The 16,271-nt window shown below is 48.5% G+C and overlaps 1 protein-coding gene across 1 annotated transcript in view; it reads left to right on the top strand.

Moving 5' to 3' along the window:
• Positions 1–16,271, top strand: part of LOC144139992 (uncharacterized) — a 132,171-nt gene that overhangs the window by 18,888 nt on the left and 97,012 nt on the right. The gene's annotated exons all lie outside the window — the stretch shown is intronic.

Genomic DNA, 16,271 nt, shown 5'->3' with positions numbered 1-16,271 from the left:
TACCTCCAAAAGCGTATTCGCCGGCTGTTTATTGTTTTTCCTCACTAGGACTAATGGTACCGGCCGGTTTTACCGACGTTATCTAGTTGCACCAGCTTCATATAACAGTTCGACGTCGCTTGTGAAGTAGTTCAGCTGTATTTAGGTTTTTGTGTTGCCCTAAGCCAACCAAGGAAGGTGAAAAAATCCCTGCTCAGAAAAATTGACAATTGATTTTAATGGTTTTATATAACTCAGGCCTAAAATAAAGCTCTATGTTTTGAACAGGTTAGGAGGTACCCGGGCGTTGACGTTTAGCGAGCTTAATGGGCCGGCTACGACCTCAGGCTCTGCGTTGGGGATCCATAACGTTTCCCAATCGAGGGCAAAATCTCTTACGTGCGTAGTTGCATTTGCCATAACCTTAGAATTTTCTGCTTCGTTCAAGTGACAGTTATCTCAGTCTGTACACACCCCAACACGCAGAACACACCCGCATCACCGTGAGCGCGACACTCTCGGCAGCGAGCCCGGTAACTCAAGGCGGCACAGCGTACAGTGCATCTATGAACTACACTATCTGCGTAGTTGGCGGCCGCCACCTCGGAAGTCGCGAACGGTTCGGGTCCACGATATAGCGGCGATGATAAACCTCTGTATATAATGAACGCCTTACTTGAGGGCAAAATTCATGGCCGCTGAGGGACCTCTTGAAAGGGCATTGAAGTGGAATTTAAGAAGGTGATTTATACGACGTTATGGCTTTCGCGAAATCACGCAAAGGAATTACCTTACTGTAGTAGCAACATCACTTGTCTTCGCGGGTTTAGCGTGGTTACATATTTTCACTGAAGACATATTTTAGCTGCAATATGATACCGTGTAAGCTCCTAATGCAGCAAGGGAGGAATGTTCGGTCCGAGTTCCCCAGAACTACGACTGACCAATTACTGATACAAGTTAGGCATACAGAACAAAGAAACGGTAGTAATCATTCCGTAACACTAAAAATATTAACGTTTATTTCTACTAGAAAACGCAGACACACACTTCAGTTGCGCATAGAAGCATACCTCTAAAGAATGAAAAGAGTAAATTCGACTAAAATAAATAAAACACATAGATTGAAACGTGTTTGAGTCTTTATTTCAGTCTCTTCCTTGATTGTTCTTTATGTGAAGGCACTACTAGGTCTAGGTTTGCTAGTTCTGTTCAAAAGAAAATTCACGGCTTGCTTTCAATTTTTAAATTCATTCAGAATGTGGGGAGGTTTTTATAGTGCGTGATTTTTGTGATAAGACGCATTCTTGAATTTTGGAATGCTATCCTAAGCAGGCGTAGGAAGGTGACTGAAGATGCAGGGGTTAGAATAAGATACCGCAGTTGCAAAGGTGCTCTACTAGACAAAACAATTTTACCCTCTAAGGAAACCAAAACATGAGGACCAAAGTAAAACCAGAATATTTAAATCGTACACTATGGTTACAAATATGACAACAGATCAGCAGAAGAGCAAAGCTTAGTGGCCAAAAAGACATTGCGGGTGACAGATTTGTTAAGAACCGGAAAAGTGTGGCCATGGAAGTTTTTTCATTGTTTTTTTCACGGGGACTTATTTGCATTTATGCGTTAGTACATCTTTCCAGCATCTATCAATTTAGGATCATAATTATGTGTCACATACTCAGTGATGCCACAATATCTTGCTTGAAATCGCCGAAAATGTCAATAAGGCTGCTAAACGCAGCCTTGCAGTACTTTCAGGACTAGCTAGCGGGCAACTCGTGGGCCCCGACATCTACTAGTTTCAAAAGCCATGAGAACTTCATCAGAGGCTTTAAAGGAGCCATGAAGAGAATACACAAGTTTGGTTCATTAAAAAGATTGCCTCGTTAGAATCATAATGACACCACTTTTAACGTATACTTCGCTCAAATAAGCTACGTAATTAGGAAAAAAGGGAATGGCCATGCGACCCACTAGCTCATTTCCCGTAACAGAACCTATGATGTCACTCGAGCCAGCTCTGCGATTGGCGGAGGCCGGCGAAAGTAAACGCAAATTACGCAGAGCTTACAAGCTTGACGAACGAGCTATTTGCGCTTAAATTTAGGGCACATTCTTTTTATAGCCGTAAGAATAGTTGCAAGTGTAAGTTACGAAAGCACATGTAAACCTAGAAGTACTGCTGAGTACTGCTGTTGATGGTACAGTGCGGACTATGCTTGTTTAGCTGCACAGAACTGCGGGGCTTCGGCGTTTTCTCAGTCGACAGTGGCCGATTGATTGACGCGAGGGTATCTAACGTGAACATATTTGTCGAGCGAGCACTATGTTTCACGAAAGGATTTTCTCCCAAAACGAAAAAAAGGCAGAAAACGACACGCTGTGATATGGTGGCGCCATCGAGGTTCCGTAACCAAAACAAACGAGCGAGTACCTCGATGCCAGCGCCGCCGTTCAGGGTGGATACAGCCTTTGAACGGTCCCATGCCGCTGCAGTTTGGTCAACGTGCACAACGCGTTGTTCTTTTCGTTTCCCAGGAGTCCCAGCAACGTGAAACAGATACGATGATTCAAACTTCGCCAGTTAACCCCGTTGCGGCGATAATTTTAGCGCGGTTTTGATGCAATAGCTTGCTTCGGCAGCGAGCGAGTGGACCAAAATAGCGGCGCCAGCCAATACATGTCTCCACCCTGTACGGCGGATGCGTGAATCAAGGGACCCTATGCTGCAGAGCGGTCCGTTCCTGTGATGTTATTTGGGACCACAAAAACACACGATTTAGCTGGAAAATCAAAAGTTTTACTTACATTTATTAATTTCTCAGTGAATTAAGCATCGTTTGCATTCGGACAAGCGCTGGGGGCACTATAAAACACGAAATCGTTCGAATAACACAAACTTGCATTTTGTCTTCATGGCTCCTTTAAGCGAACGTCCCAGTATAGACCGACCGGTGTTTTTGCGTCTTAACCCTCTCAAAGGCTTATTTTAGAAAATTTGCCTCCGTGACAAAAAGAGCCTCATCATATTCTCCATTCACCAGTCGCCGAATCCCCAAGTATATTCCGCGGCATACACGCTAGCCTAGACAAAGACAGAGAAAGAGAAGACTCATCTATGAAAACAGTGAGGTTTTCTGGAGTTTAATATCGTCTACATGCGTCTGTGCTTAAGGTTGGGGCGTGAGAAAAAAGGGCTTTTAAAGGTGCTTCGCAGGAAGAAAAACCGGCATGTGCTTGGCGTAGAACGGCGGTAAACATTTTTACCTTGCGTCACAAACTTCCCAATTTGAGATATGTTGCAAACCCATTCAAATAAAACAAACTAGTGGCAGCTTGCCACTGTTTCGAAAGGCAAATCCATTCTCCAATATTAAATTTTACATCAACAGGTACTAGCAATGTGTGCTGAAATTCCTGAAAAAAAAAGGCGATCTTGGTGACATGTAGGCCACGTGTTCTGATAAAGAATGTTCAACAGTTTCTAAAGAGGTACAATGGTCAGAGTAGCGATTTCTAGCTTGTCCAAGGAGAAACATGCAGCAGTTGATGTAGGCCTAGTTTCACCGTAGTAGTGAAAATCAAGTTTTCAGGCTGCGAGAGAGCTGTCTAAGAAGTCTTCATCTTAACTCCGGATCAATCATGTGCAAAAAACGTCTGTGTTTTGTTGGCTGTGGCATAGCCCGTTTTTTTCTTGCAGAAAAGCGGTGCGCCATTGTTGAATCCCCTGCTTTTCCAAAGTACACATTGCGAACATTTGTTTGAGGGTGTAGGAAGCAGGCTTGATTTTAGCGGATACGGCTTCCTGCATTTAGTCTGGATCCTCATGCCCAGCCAAAAGTGGGAGCGCAGAAAAAGAGCGACCGCCCAGGCGTGTAGTCGCGTTCCTTCTTCATGGCGCGTGGCAAACCGGACGCTGCCGAACAAGCATAGGTGATGAATATTGTGATTGGACGTGGATGAAGATGATAGTGGCGTCACTACATGGCTTCCCTCCTGTAGTGCGTGGCGCGCTAAGACAGAAATAGAATCAGGAAGTTACAGCATTGTAGAGGCAATGGACTGGGTATATACACATAAAATGTCCTGATGCGGTCCAAATCCAATCGAGGGTGAACTATGGGAGCAGTACACTGCAGTCGGTACAGGGGCTCCGCAGCGTAGATACACCTCCGGTAGCCTAGCCTAGTAGTGGCGCTGCGGCCGCAGGCAGCAACGTTTGTCTTGTGATGCGAAACCGTACAGGTGCACCCAGAGGCACAGGAGACGTCTCACAGAGCTCGAGTGCATTATCGGGTTCAAAACATGATCCCAGGGAGCTGACGGAGATTGGGTGCGAGCATGGGCCCCTACGTCATGCAGCGCGCGGTCTGTTTGCATGGCGCACGAAAACGTGCGTCGTGCAAGAAACACAGCCGGGAGTAGTCTTGAGCGGTAACTAGTTGCTAGTAACGCGATACCGGTAACTAGTTTCTTTTTTCAGTAACTTGTAACTGTAACTAGTTACCTTTAAGCTAGAAGAACTTGTAACTGTAACACTGTTACTTTTTATGGAATAACTGTAACAAGAAATACCGTTACAGTTACTTCGTTTTTATAAAAAAAATATCCAAAGCAACGCTCGTTACGGCAGATGTACAGTTCCCGCTTTCCACGTTTTCGGAATTTCTTCTGCACAGCCTTCGTCTACGTCACGTTTCCCAGCTCACTGCCTTCGCATGGGGGAAAACAGCTGGACTACAAATGTTTGGACGTGCATGTGTGCGTGGTGCACCACGCGGTCAGCTAAGGGCTCGAAATTTTTAGGTATCATCTGCAGTATTTCCCTAAGCAGGGCGATTTCGCTCTCACCCAGACCACAATTAACGCTGCGGCACGCGCCTAAGCACACGTGCAGTCATGTTGACGCCAGAACTCAGGCTACGATGCGGGGCTGCACCATTTTCGCCACATCTGGAGCGCAGTAAAAGTGTTTGACACAAAGGCGAACAGGAAAAAAACATCCACAAACACAGCACAACCTACTGAATCCTTTGCAATTTAGCGGAAGGATAGAAAACTCTAGTCAATGCGTCGCCTTCTCATTAGCGACGTGCAGCTCCGTTTGTGGGGTCATAAAATGGCGCGGGGATTCTCTCGGCGTCCCCGCGCTCGTCCAGCCTTGTGCGCACTCTAGAGTATTCGATTCACAAGTCACAGTGGCTTGCGATCATTGTGCGCTTTTAAGACCTCTGGCTGTGTTTGAGACCACGTGTTTGAAACCCCTGCTCTAGAGGCTTCGTCGAGCTGTTAACAGTGCCGGAACGAGGTCGAGGAAGTGAATAATTCCACGCCCCTTTACACATACGACGACCCCAACACACCACCCAGCATCTTGGCCGGCAGACGCCTGACCACACTGCCGCAGCACAAGGAAAGCCTGGCGACTTGGAAAGCCTGAAAATTCTTGGAAAGCCTGGCGACTTCGTTTCCAGAGCTGGGGCATCAACAAATACTGTAGCTACATCTGTTTCTCAATGTTGGCCGCAAAGAATACTTGGGCGAGCTTCGTATGGCCTACTCCTCAAAGCAAACGAAGGAGCGGGCTGTGGGATCGGGGACGTGGTTGCTGTGAAAGGCTGGGATTGGGAGAACAATGTTCCCCGGTCGAAGCGACAAAAATCGCCTTTGTGAGCACAGGGGGCGCAGAAAACACAGTTAGCGTCCAGTTCAGTTTTTATTCCCTTTGGAAATAACTTTGGCTTATTCCGGGGATGAGGGTGGCTGGGGTTTGGGGCGGGAGAACGACTCTGAGGGCCTACGGACAAACATCGCTTCGGCAATAGCTCAAATTGATCTCCGTCTCCGATGACAAGTCCGAAATAAAATGCTAACGCAGCGCTTTTTTTAGTATCTTTCAAAAACACCTCGACAACCGAAGTTATCCCACATCCGTTTCCTTTTTCTCCAGAGGGCCTTCCGGCGATACACCACCACCATCCCCTTTTTCTCCTTGTCCCTCACTATGCAAGGCGGAAAAGCGACAACACTGTAGTTGAAAATAAATTTAGATGACATTGATTGTTTCGTCTGTTTTGCCTTCAAGCTCGGCATTGTATAAATTAGTTTCGCAGCCATTTCTGTCGACACAGAGCAAGTGCAACCGCTGCCTGGGCCCCCATGCCTTCGAATGTTTCTATTTAATCAGCTAAATATTCTTATCTATTAATTAGCTTTATAGAGTAATGGAAAAGTACCGACGTTACTTTTTATGGTAACTGTGACTGTAACTAGTTACTTTCGGAAACTGTGTAACTGTAACAGTAACAGGGTTACTTATTTGGGTTAGGTAACTGTAACTGTAACACTGTTACTTTTTTGCGGTAACGAGTCCATGACTGGCCGGGTCCGTGTTTGTCCAAACTGTAGAAACAGGCTTGTCATTCACAGTCGTGGTGGCTTCGCCAAATGACTAATCCTATAACCTGTGAAGTTAGACGAAGTACGTAATGGGTCGGATGTGTCTGGTGGACGTGACGCTGCATTTGCTTTTGGCGGCCCACGAAAAGTGTTGTGAGCAGAACATGCGGTGCCTGCATTGTCATGAAAGAGGCTTTGTAATTAGGGATGACGAGTCGCTGTCGACAGCGCGCGTGTGAAAAACGATGGGCAAGACGGTGCAGATGACTTGTGGGAGTGCGCCGCAGGAATGCCAGCGATGAAGCTTGCTTTCGCTGCATGTCCTTACGATGTAAAGGTGATGTCAATGTCGCTTCTTATCAGCACGTGCAACCGGAGGCGACATTGAGCCGTTATACACTTCGGTGCGTGCTGCCGGTGCGTTGGCCTTGTGAGAGCTTGATGGTCGTAGGTGCAAGAATGCTCTTGCACCTCTTGCGGTTGCTCTTTAAACGTGTATGTTTTGCAAACATGCTCTTCATAGCGTAATTGTACGTTGGGTTTGAGAGTTGAGAGGTCAGGATGCATACGACATGGTTAGCGGCTTCGATCCCTCCAGATCGCGCCGGCACTGTTGCTTGCAGTAGGACAGGCGATGTGAATTCTTCGGGGTTGGATTTGGGAGCCGCGACGAGCGTATCGTGTGAGTTATGAGGCGACTGGACTAGACCAGGCAAGTGTGTCAGCGTCGAGGTACATATAATGCGCGATGGTGGGGAAGCAATTGACAGGGTAGGGCAAGATGGAACAGCCACGGAGCACTCACCAGAGCCCTTGCATGCTCCGATAAAGAACTTTGATGCGATGATGAACCGTCGGTAAATAATTGAATGTATTCTATTTAAGGCATCAAGCCTGTTTTGTGCCAATAACCGAGATGCGACACTCAATTTGTGAGCGACAAGACACCAGGTAGGGGAATCGTGGCGGAAATATTGGTGTCGGCTGGGTTGGAATAGACAGCTGTATATTGTCACTTGATTCGGCGGATTCAGAGGTAGATTACTCTGACGTCATTGGCCGTAGACTGGGGTGACTTGCGTGAAGAAGAGTAGGCCTCAGGTGCACTCCGAGAGTCTCGGGTTGTCAAATTACGACAAAAGGCTGACAGCGGGCTTCTGAAGCAGTTCTGATGCTGGAAGTGTCCTTCAGAAGCAAGAACACATGCGTAAATTGCTATTCTTTACTGTGAAAAGCCTCTTGTTTCTTGTTTCCGATAGTTGGTTTAGGATAAGAAGACTGTACCTCAGCACTATCAGCGTAGTTGCTGTGCAACACAACCATTTAATGTCGATATCTGCCTCAGTGATAAAGGCAAGAAATTTCATAATCTCAACTGCGGAAGAAATGCGGCATCGTAACCGTTTAGCGTAAAGTGACAAAGTTAAGGTACAGCCTCAAAAAAGTCATAGAAATATGTCGACTCATGCACCATAAAGCACCCAGCCGCCTGGGATGAGTGCCCGGCGATGCATAGTTTTCTTTTTGAAAGCAATGACTACGCTCTTCTCGTGAGATAGTTCAAAGGAGTACTGACACTAAATTTCTCGCTTTCAGTTTTTATGCTGCAAAGAATTGGTGCATATGCTGCAAAGTAATTAAAAAATCGAATGGAAGGCCGTCAGCCGCCAACACAGAATTAATTATAGCACGTTTATTGCAACCAGTTTCAAAATCGGTCGCCGCGCGGGAAAATGGCCGTTCGAAGGCCAGCCTGGAAGCAGGCCAGTCTGACGTCACGGTCTCACCGGTGACGTCAGTGACGTTCGCCGCATCGTCTGCTACGATTGCACATGGTCCGCACTCACCCGAGCAGTCGACATGTCGTCTGAATTGTCAGACATGGATGAGTCGCTGCCACCCGACAGACAGAGCAACTTTATTTGGCCAGGCGATTATGCCGGCGTTGTCTTCGCCGTCGTCCGTTTTTTAATATCACTGCGGCTCGAACCGGCGCAGACCGTGATAGCAACAGCTTGTCGCCACTCTTATAATCAATCTGATCCCGAAAAAGAAGTTCCACATGCGAGAAAGTAGATGTTAGTGTGGTGAAAAATTGTGCTAGGGGTTGTTATCAGCGCTGAACTTAAAAGCGGCGTTCAGATATTTGCCGCGATGGTAAACCTACGCTGACCGGCAGCGGAGGTTCGGCGCTCCTACCCAGCATATGCCAGCACTGCCGGCACCGCGGTGTGGCAAACGGCCGAAAGATGGCGCCACCTGCACGCTAGAATCAAAACAGGAAACGGCAAATGTCTTGGTCACCGATCGCTGAAACGGCAATTATCGCCCAAATAAATCTCACTATGCGAAAAAGGGGATGATAGTTTGGTGAAAAGTTGTGTAAGGGATGATCATTCACCGTTGTTGCGATACCGGCGACCGAATATTTGCCACGATACTAAGCCTGAAGGTCCCAACACCCAAGCTGACCCGAGCAACGCTGAGCCCGCTGGCTTGGGTACAGTTATTGCGGTCGCCGCAGCGCACGAACTCAGTCCACGTTTAGCGCTGCATGTCGTCGCGTGGAAAAACAATGCATCCTGGCGTCGTCGTCGATTTGCTCGGACAGGCTTCCAGGAGCAGTACTTCGCATTCCGCGAGCTTGCCATAGCACAACTTTGGCGAGCTCGGCAACGCGCACCGCCGCGTCGCCGCGGTGCGCGTCGACATCGCTCGCCGCGCGTTGCCGGCACCGCGCACTTTTCGGCACCAGTGCAAGAAAACACCATGCGCCGGCCACGAACTGAAGAGCAAAGACGTCGAACATGCAAAGTGCTCAAAATTTACAAGCATTGCTCACACAGTCACACCAATACGTCTCCTGCCCAAAGGAATACCACCGACAACAGCAGCGCAGGATCTCGTTTCCAGTTCCGAAAACGCCTATATGGCGTCACCCTGAACCGGCCAGACACGCCGGCCGATGTTTCGCCACGCCGAAGGTGATTTTGCTAGTGCTGCTGATTTGTGGAAGCTCGCGGCCGAAGCAATCAAAATCAATTTTAGATTTCATTCCGGCATCGGATCGCTGCAAACATTTCTCTGAGGCAACTCTACAAACTAATAAAGCCAATTATATTATTTTTAGGCGTCAAAATTTGGTGTCAGTACTCCTTTAAAGCCGCAGACTGCTACATAACTAGGCATGTTATGGAGGGCTTTTTTTCAAGGGTCCTGTGTATTTTGTTGCGGTGATGAGGCAAACCAGATACAGATATCATCTGGAAAGAATGGGCCCAGGATTGGCGTGAAAGTCACGAGTCAGTGGACAGTGCGTGCGCAAGTAAATGCTGCCTCATGCATGGCACAAGAAGAAGCAGAAGATAGCGCGAGGAATCAAGGATGCGAGACTAAACATATAGGCCTTAAAAAAGGCAAAAGGCTAACATGAAAATGTCTGCAATAAAGAAAAGAAAACGTCCTACGGGGGTTTGTCCCAGCCCCTCGGGGTGTTGAAGTCCCGACGCGTGCGGGGTCCACGGGGACATCACGGCACGACTGGCTCGATGACTGGCTGTAGGCCACGCCGCATCCAGGCACAGGACATCGGGCAGGCATCGTCGAACTTGGAGATGAGTCACGGCTCGATGGCGTAGCAGCAGGTGTCAGCGGAGGATTCCACACCAGGCGAATCCGACCCGCACTCTCTCGCCCAGCAAATCACCAGCTCCAGGCACGGCCAGCCCACGCGTTGTCGTGATCAGCAGCGGACGGCTACCGGGCACAGCAGCGGTTGCGACCCAGGTTCTCACCCGAACATCATCACAGGGCCGCGCTCTCCAGCCCAGCGCGTCACAGGTGTCCACTCAACCCCGGCCCCATTAGATTTTCCGCACGCACTCGTTGCAGCTGCGCTCTCGGTCCCCTCTTCCTCGTCGTCCACCGGCACTTCATCACATAATCTGCCTGTATCGTGATCTGCAGTCTGCGCGGCAGGTCCCGTTTGAGCGCAATAAACGTAAAGTTTAAAACCAATTGAATTAGTACGGTGCATTTTGTCACTGCCTATTCGACAGCCCGGTAAGGAGTGGGTCCGTGGGGAATTAACATACAAAGTGGGCGTCCATCAATGTACTGTGCTATACATGCATACACCCTACCATTTAAACCATCGTCTAAATAGCGGCAGGGATTGCTTTATGAAGTGCCGAGTAAAATCCGGCTGGGATATTCAGGACGATGCCAGTTCGTGTGCAGCCGCAATCAAGTGCCCCTTCGTTAGAAGACCCTACAGCGATCACGTTGTCTGCGCTGATCTGTTCTGGCGAAGCCCGTTAATTTTGTGAGGAAATCTCCTCCTGCTCTCAAAATACCAGGTCATTCTTTAATAAATCGTTTCGTTCATAACAGAACTGTGTAAGGCGACATGCTGGAAAGAAGCATAATTTATAGCCATTTTCCTATTTTTGCATGCCGGAATATTTTTTCGGGTTTCCAATGCGAGGGAGTTTCCCTACTCTGCAATTTTTATTTGGCGAATCGTAGAAGACACAACTGAAAAGGCCAGCACAAATGTTTCGTCGCTTTTTGTAGTTGACGCCGTCACGTATTCGTGCAGAGTGGCTGCTAAGATCAAAGAAGGGTCAGGAAAGCTCTTCGATTGCAATCAGAAGATCAATGACTGGCTCTGACACTTTCAAGCTTGTGGAGGAGGAGACACGTCAAGTCGTGATGGAGGCATTGATGGCGTTGAGAGACCACGACGATACTCTTCGGAAACGTTATTTAAAGGTGCTTAGTCGTGACGCGACCGAGCAGTGAACGATGTAGCTCCTCATTCTCCGATACAGATGTAGCTCCGTAGCCACGCATTCCAATAACAACACGTCACAGCGTGTCACAGGTTGCCTTGCGTTCAGCTTACAAACAATCCCCTCCAACGTTACCCGCTTAGCTTGCTGACGTCGCGACTGACGTACTTTGGCGCCCGCCGTAGATGTCGCAAGTAGTCTATGCTTTTGTTTCGTAAAGCCTCGCGCTCCGCTCGTCTACAAATGGATCATACCCCTTTGTTCACGGGATTGTTTTTGGAATACCGCGGTGTTTGTTTATGCTCTACCTTGGTTATTGAAAACACGATGGAATCGCATCGATGAGGTCGCTGTCAGCTATTTGAGGTGTCATCCATTCACTAGTAGCGCTGGTGAATGTGTCCAATTTCGTCCACTTCAATTTCTCAAGGCGCGATGCCTACAAAGCGTGGAGGACGGTTATCAACATTGGATGATGGCCACTTCCTTTTGTTTGTATGTCAGTGGTCTGTGTAAGTCGTGCAGCACACTTAGCCGTGAAAAACGACAGATCGATGGACGTTCTGACGTTCGGGCGTTGAGGTAACTTATGTTGCCGTCATTCAAAGGTTCAACGCATAGCTAAGCAGCAGATCTACAGGTTTCTAACTGCTTGCGTTTGGTAGCGCGCTTTTCCATATATGATTATGTGCAACGAATTCACCATAAATTATGTATGAAGCGTAACTAGTCCTTATAAGACTGTGTAGTCGTTAAACATCGAAAGCTGCGCTTGGTTCGAGGTAAATAATGTGAAAGGCTGTCTTCCAATGATGGTATTGGCTCAAACATACTCATTTGTATTGTGTGGTGTGCTTGCATATCCAACAAATAGCATGTCATATCGAAAAGCAACAAGTATTCTGCTTTACTCATTGAATCGCCGAGAATGCTGCATTTGGTCGATATTCGAAGAGAATTTCAGACCCATATGAGATTCAGAGATTGCAATGAAACGGAGGCGGTTAAAAAGATAGAGAAACTTTCCAAGATTTGAACGGAAGTCACGAGCATGCCCCTGTAAAATGGTAGATGTCTTGTAATTGTTGTGAAGTGGCAATTATTTTCCTGTACTTTGTCTTGTTATGGCCTGCTTCCAGTTGAACTGGGAACCGTCGAAAAATAGGCGTTCATCAATCGCTACATGGCCAAAAAGCGGACTTTTAGAAGCCTTCCGGCATACAGAAATGCACCAACACTATCCTTAACATGTAACTGTACGGAATACCTCCAAAACTCAAGGTTTGCCCCTTAGCCAAAGGGGTCATACTACCAGCCTCCAAAATGACTGAGCCGGTTCCCGACTCTTGACGACACCATTTCCATCGGAAGCGTTAGACGTCTGTCCTCTTGCGGATATTACTCCTGGATCCTGTGGAGCCTCGACCAATTCGTGGTTGTTTAACTCTTCAGGCATGGCATAAATTCCGTCAAAGCTGTTGAGTAGAAGCGCGGAACAGAAACTCACACCGTCATACAAGTGCGTAGCGAGACTTCTGGGAGTCGACTGGCCGCAGAAGTTATTGAGAAAGAGATGATGCTAGTGCCATGCTTACTGAATCATTGTGTCGGTACTATATGGTCAGCTCATGTCGTGAGCCTCCTGAAAGAGCATCCTGGTTGCGGGAGCTTACCCCTCACAGGTATTCTTGCCGGTCACCCGTTTGGAACTCGACTTTACTCTAAATGAAGCCCCATCTATTGCCTTGAGTATAACGGTCGCGGATGCAGCTACTTCTGATTCCTTTCGCACAGCAAGCTTCTTTGCAGGGGGTTGTCCTTGTAAAAGTGTAGAAGTCGCATCACTGGGTAGTGCGAGCGGTTACGTCTTTTTGCCCATTCGCGGACGTCGTGTAATGATGAGGCCGGCATTTTTCGAAACTTATTGTAAAGGGAGAGGCAGGCGCCCACCAGATAGCAGGGCTCCCTGGCGGCGCTTGAGGAACCACTTAACGCGCTTCGCCTACTTGCAAGGCTTTTGAGGCGATTACAGGTTGGCAGAACGTGGCAGGAAGTGTCATGCGCGGTTAAAGTAGAGTACAACGCTCACAGGGCAGGTTCAACAGGCAGCCAACTGTGGTGAACTTAACACTCCTCTTCCACTCTAGCCCGGAAACCATGGAAAGTCTGTTCGTTCTGGCTGATACCACATAGGCAACTCCTATTCTGCTGCGTTGGCCTGTGACAACCACATGGCAGACACTCTACTTGACACAACGGAAAATACCCTTATTGGACAATTCAGAAACTTGTATTAAGTATCCACAAAGGCAGCCGGGGCGTCCTAACTATGAAAGCACACACTTTAGGAAACCTCACTCTTCGGCCGATTTGGACACGTAGCTCCTTCCCATCTCCCAGCTCTAATCTTTTTAAATACGACAGTCTTTATTGGGCTACTTAAACCCAGAAATTGTTTTCTGTGTGTATGTCTGTCCGTCTGTCTGTCCGTCATACGGGGAATTTATTAAAAATAGTTACAGCTAGGACCCGATGTAGTTAGCTGCTACTAGGGTCGACAGGGCACAGGATTGGGGGTGAAAGAGAATTTATTATAACCCAGATATCAGGGCGCAGCGACTAGTGATAAGAGCGCGGCCCTAAGAACAGAAACTTATCCAGTCAGTTTGCATGTAACATGGTCATTCTACACACTGCACAAAATTTGCGGTATGGTCAACAAGCTACTACGAAACAAGTCACACTAAGTTCACCAGTGTTCAAAGAAACGCACTTAAAGAGTATTTATTAAACACTGGTTACAGCTACGACCCGCTGTAGTTAGCTACTACACGGGTCGACAGAGCACAGGATTTACGTAATGTGCCACAGAGGAAAAGGAAGTGAAGATCACGGAAGTTCACAAAACAACTAGTACACCGCACCGAAGGTCCTTTACAATAATGTCCGAGGCACGAGACTCAGACACCATAGTTCACGCGTGGGAGTGAACATAAAAACCACTGCAGTTCACACACAACCGTTCTATGTCCGTACAGAGATGCATGCGCAGCCAGGCTGCCTAAACTGCGCCTTGGCCTCAAACATACAACTCATTTCAGCATGCAAGTTCCACGTTATTAATAAGCCACGACACACCATTGCACGTTGTTATTGGCAACCTTGAGGAAGCGAGTAGACCAACGCATGAGAAAAGATTCTTCACCCAGCGCCACCAGCTCATGCTGCAGATGCTCTATGGCCATTTTTGGAACACGCCACAACAGGGGATACATGGCACGCTGTGGTCGTGCCTGCAAGGCGGCTACACCTCGCTGGCGCCACACAACAAAGGCACCCACACACAGCAGAAAGCTGACAAATGGGTCTTTCTATTTCGTGTGGGCTCCCAGCCTAAGCTCAAACATTCTGCTGAGTAAAACCCAGAATGTGGCGGCCACACGACACTCAAAAAGAGCATGCTCTAGCGTCTCAGTGCGTCCGCATTGCGGGCCCCGGGCAGAGCGAACCACACCAAATGCTGCAAGGCGGTCACACGTCGGCAGGGCCCTCCAGCCCCGCAGCCACCCGAAATCACGAACGTCTGCAGGAAGCACCGCTGACGTTAACTGTTGCCAGCGGTCCTCACGAGACTTCTCTTTTTGCCGATCATTCAGTTGCCCAATAGCCAATTTCTCGCCTATATCAGTCGCAGATGAGGCTCTAATATCCAAATCTGGGTTGGCCGACTGAAAGCCTCTAAGTGTTTTAGCAACGTACCTATAGAAAGCTGGCGGCTGCACGGCTGTAGGTCCGGTAATGGGCGCATCATAAAACAACAAGCGAGCAGTACCCAAGAAGTAGCGAAGCAGAGCCTGCCCCGGGTACTCATCATCATCTACTAGTTCCCACAAACCGCGTAACGCTAGAACATTTGACATCGTGTTCAGGCATGGCAAGCTAAAACCCCCCATGCTGCGGGGCAGACGCAGCAAAGCGCGCGCAACTGACTCGGTCTTGCTAGCCCAGAAAAATGACCCGAATTTTGTGGCCAGCCGACGAGTTATATCACGAGGCGGTCGAGCTACCCTCGCCGCGTAAAAGAACGCCGCTGACACGCACGACTTAATAATAAAGCTCCTCTCAGAGAGAGACAGCTTGAAAGTCGACGCTACATTTATACTTTTGTCAGCCGTGTCTAACAAACCCTTCCACGTCTCACGAGCAACTTCTCCAGAGCCATGGAAGACTACACCTAGCACCCGGACTTTCCTCACCCACTGTACGTCTTCAGCAAGGTCACTGGCAAGCGACCCAAATCGTAGCGCTCTGCATTTGCATTTATTCAGCCGGGATCCAGACAGCTCAGCATACTCCAAAAAAAGCCGTGTAAACGCTCGGTAGCTGTCCTCATCCCGGAGAAAAAGGGACACATCGTCCGCATATGCGGAGACCTTAATCTGACCTTCACCGTGCAGAGGGAAGCCGCGGATGGAAGGACACGCTGCCACACGACGCAGAAGGGGGTCCAGGCATAATGAAAAGAGCGAGGGGGACCACGGACAACCCTGCCTAATCCCGCGCGTAACTGTGAAGCGCTCACTGAGGCGGCCATTGACAAGCAACAGAGCGGTCACGTTCGAGTAAGCTAGCCGAAGGCAAGATATATACTCCGGCGGGAAACCGTACAGACCTAAGACACCGAGCATGTACCGGTGCTCCACTCTGTCGAAAGCTTTCGCCTGATCGACCGATATGAAACAACCGGAAATGCCGGTTCTCGATGCGAAGTCAAATAGGTCGCGGGTCAGGGCTAAGGATGAAAAAATTGACCGGCCCGGCACGCTGCACGTTTGCGCACAGCTTAGTATGCACGGGAGTACATGGCTCATTCGGCGGGCTAAAATGGACGCAACAATCATATAATCAGGGTTGAGGAGCGTGATAGGCCTGTAGGCAGCTGGGTCCGAAGGGCTCCCTCCTGGCTTTGCTATCACTACGACACGACCCTCGCGAAAGGATTCCGGCCGCTCTCCATGAAGAAGAATACCGTTCACCATGGCGAGAAGCGCGCCCCCAACAACGAAAAAAAAGAAACGCTCTGTCTGTGACTCG

Source organism: Haemaphysalis longicornis, unplaced genomic scaffold, assembly GCF_048455015.1.
Source record: "Haemaphysalis longicornis isolate Haplotype H1 unplaced genomic scaffold, Haemaphysalis longicornis Haplotype H1 scaffold_5, whole genome shotgun sequence".
Classification (NCBI taxonomy): Eukaryota; Metazoa; Arthropoda; class Arachnida; order Ixodida; family Ixodidae; genus Haemaphysalis; species Haemaphysalis longicornis.
The sequence above is the reverse complement of the archived record's forward strand: the minus strand, read 5'-3'. Positions and strand labels throughout refer to the sequence as shown.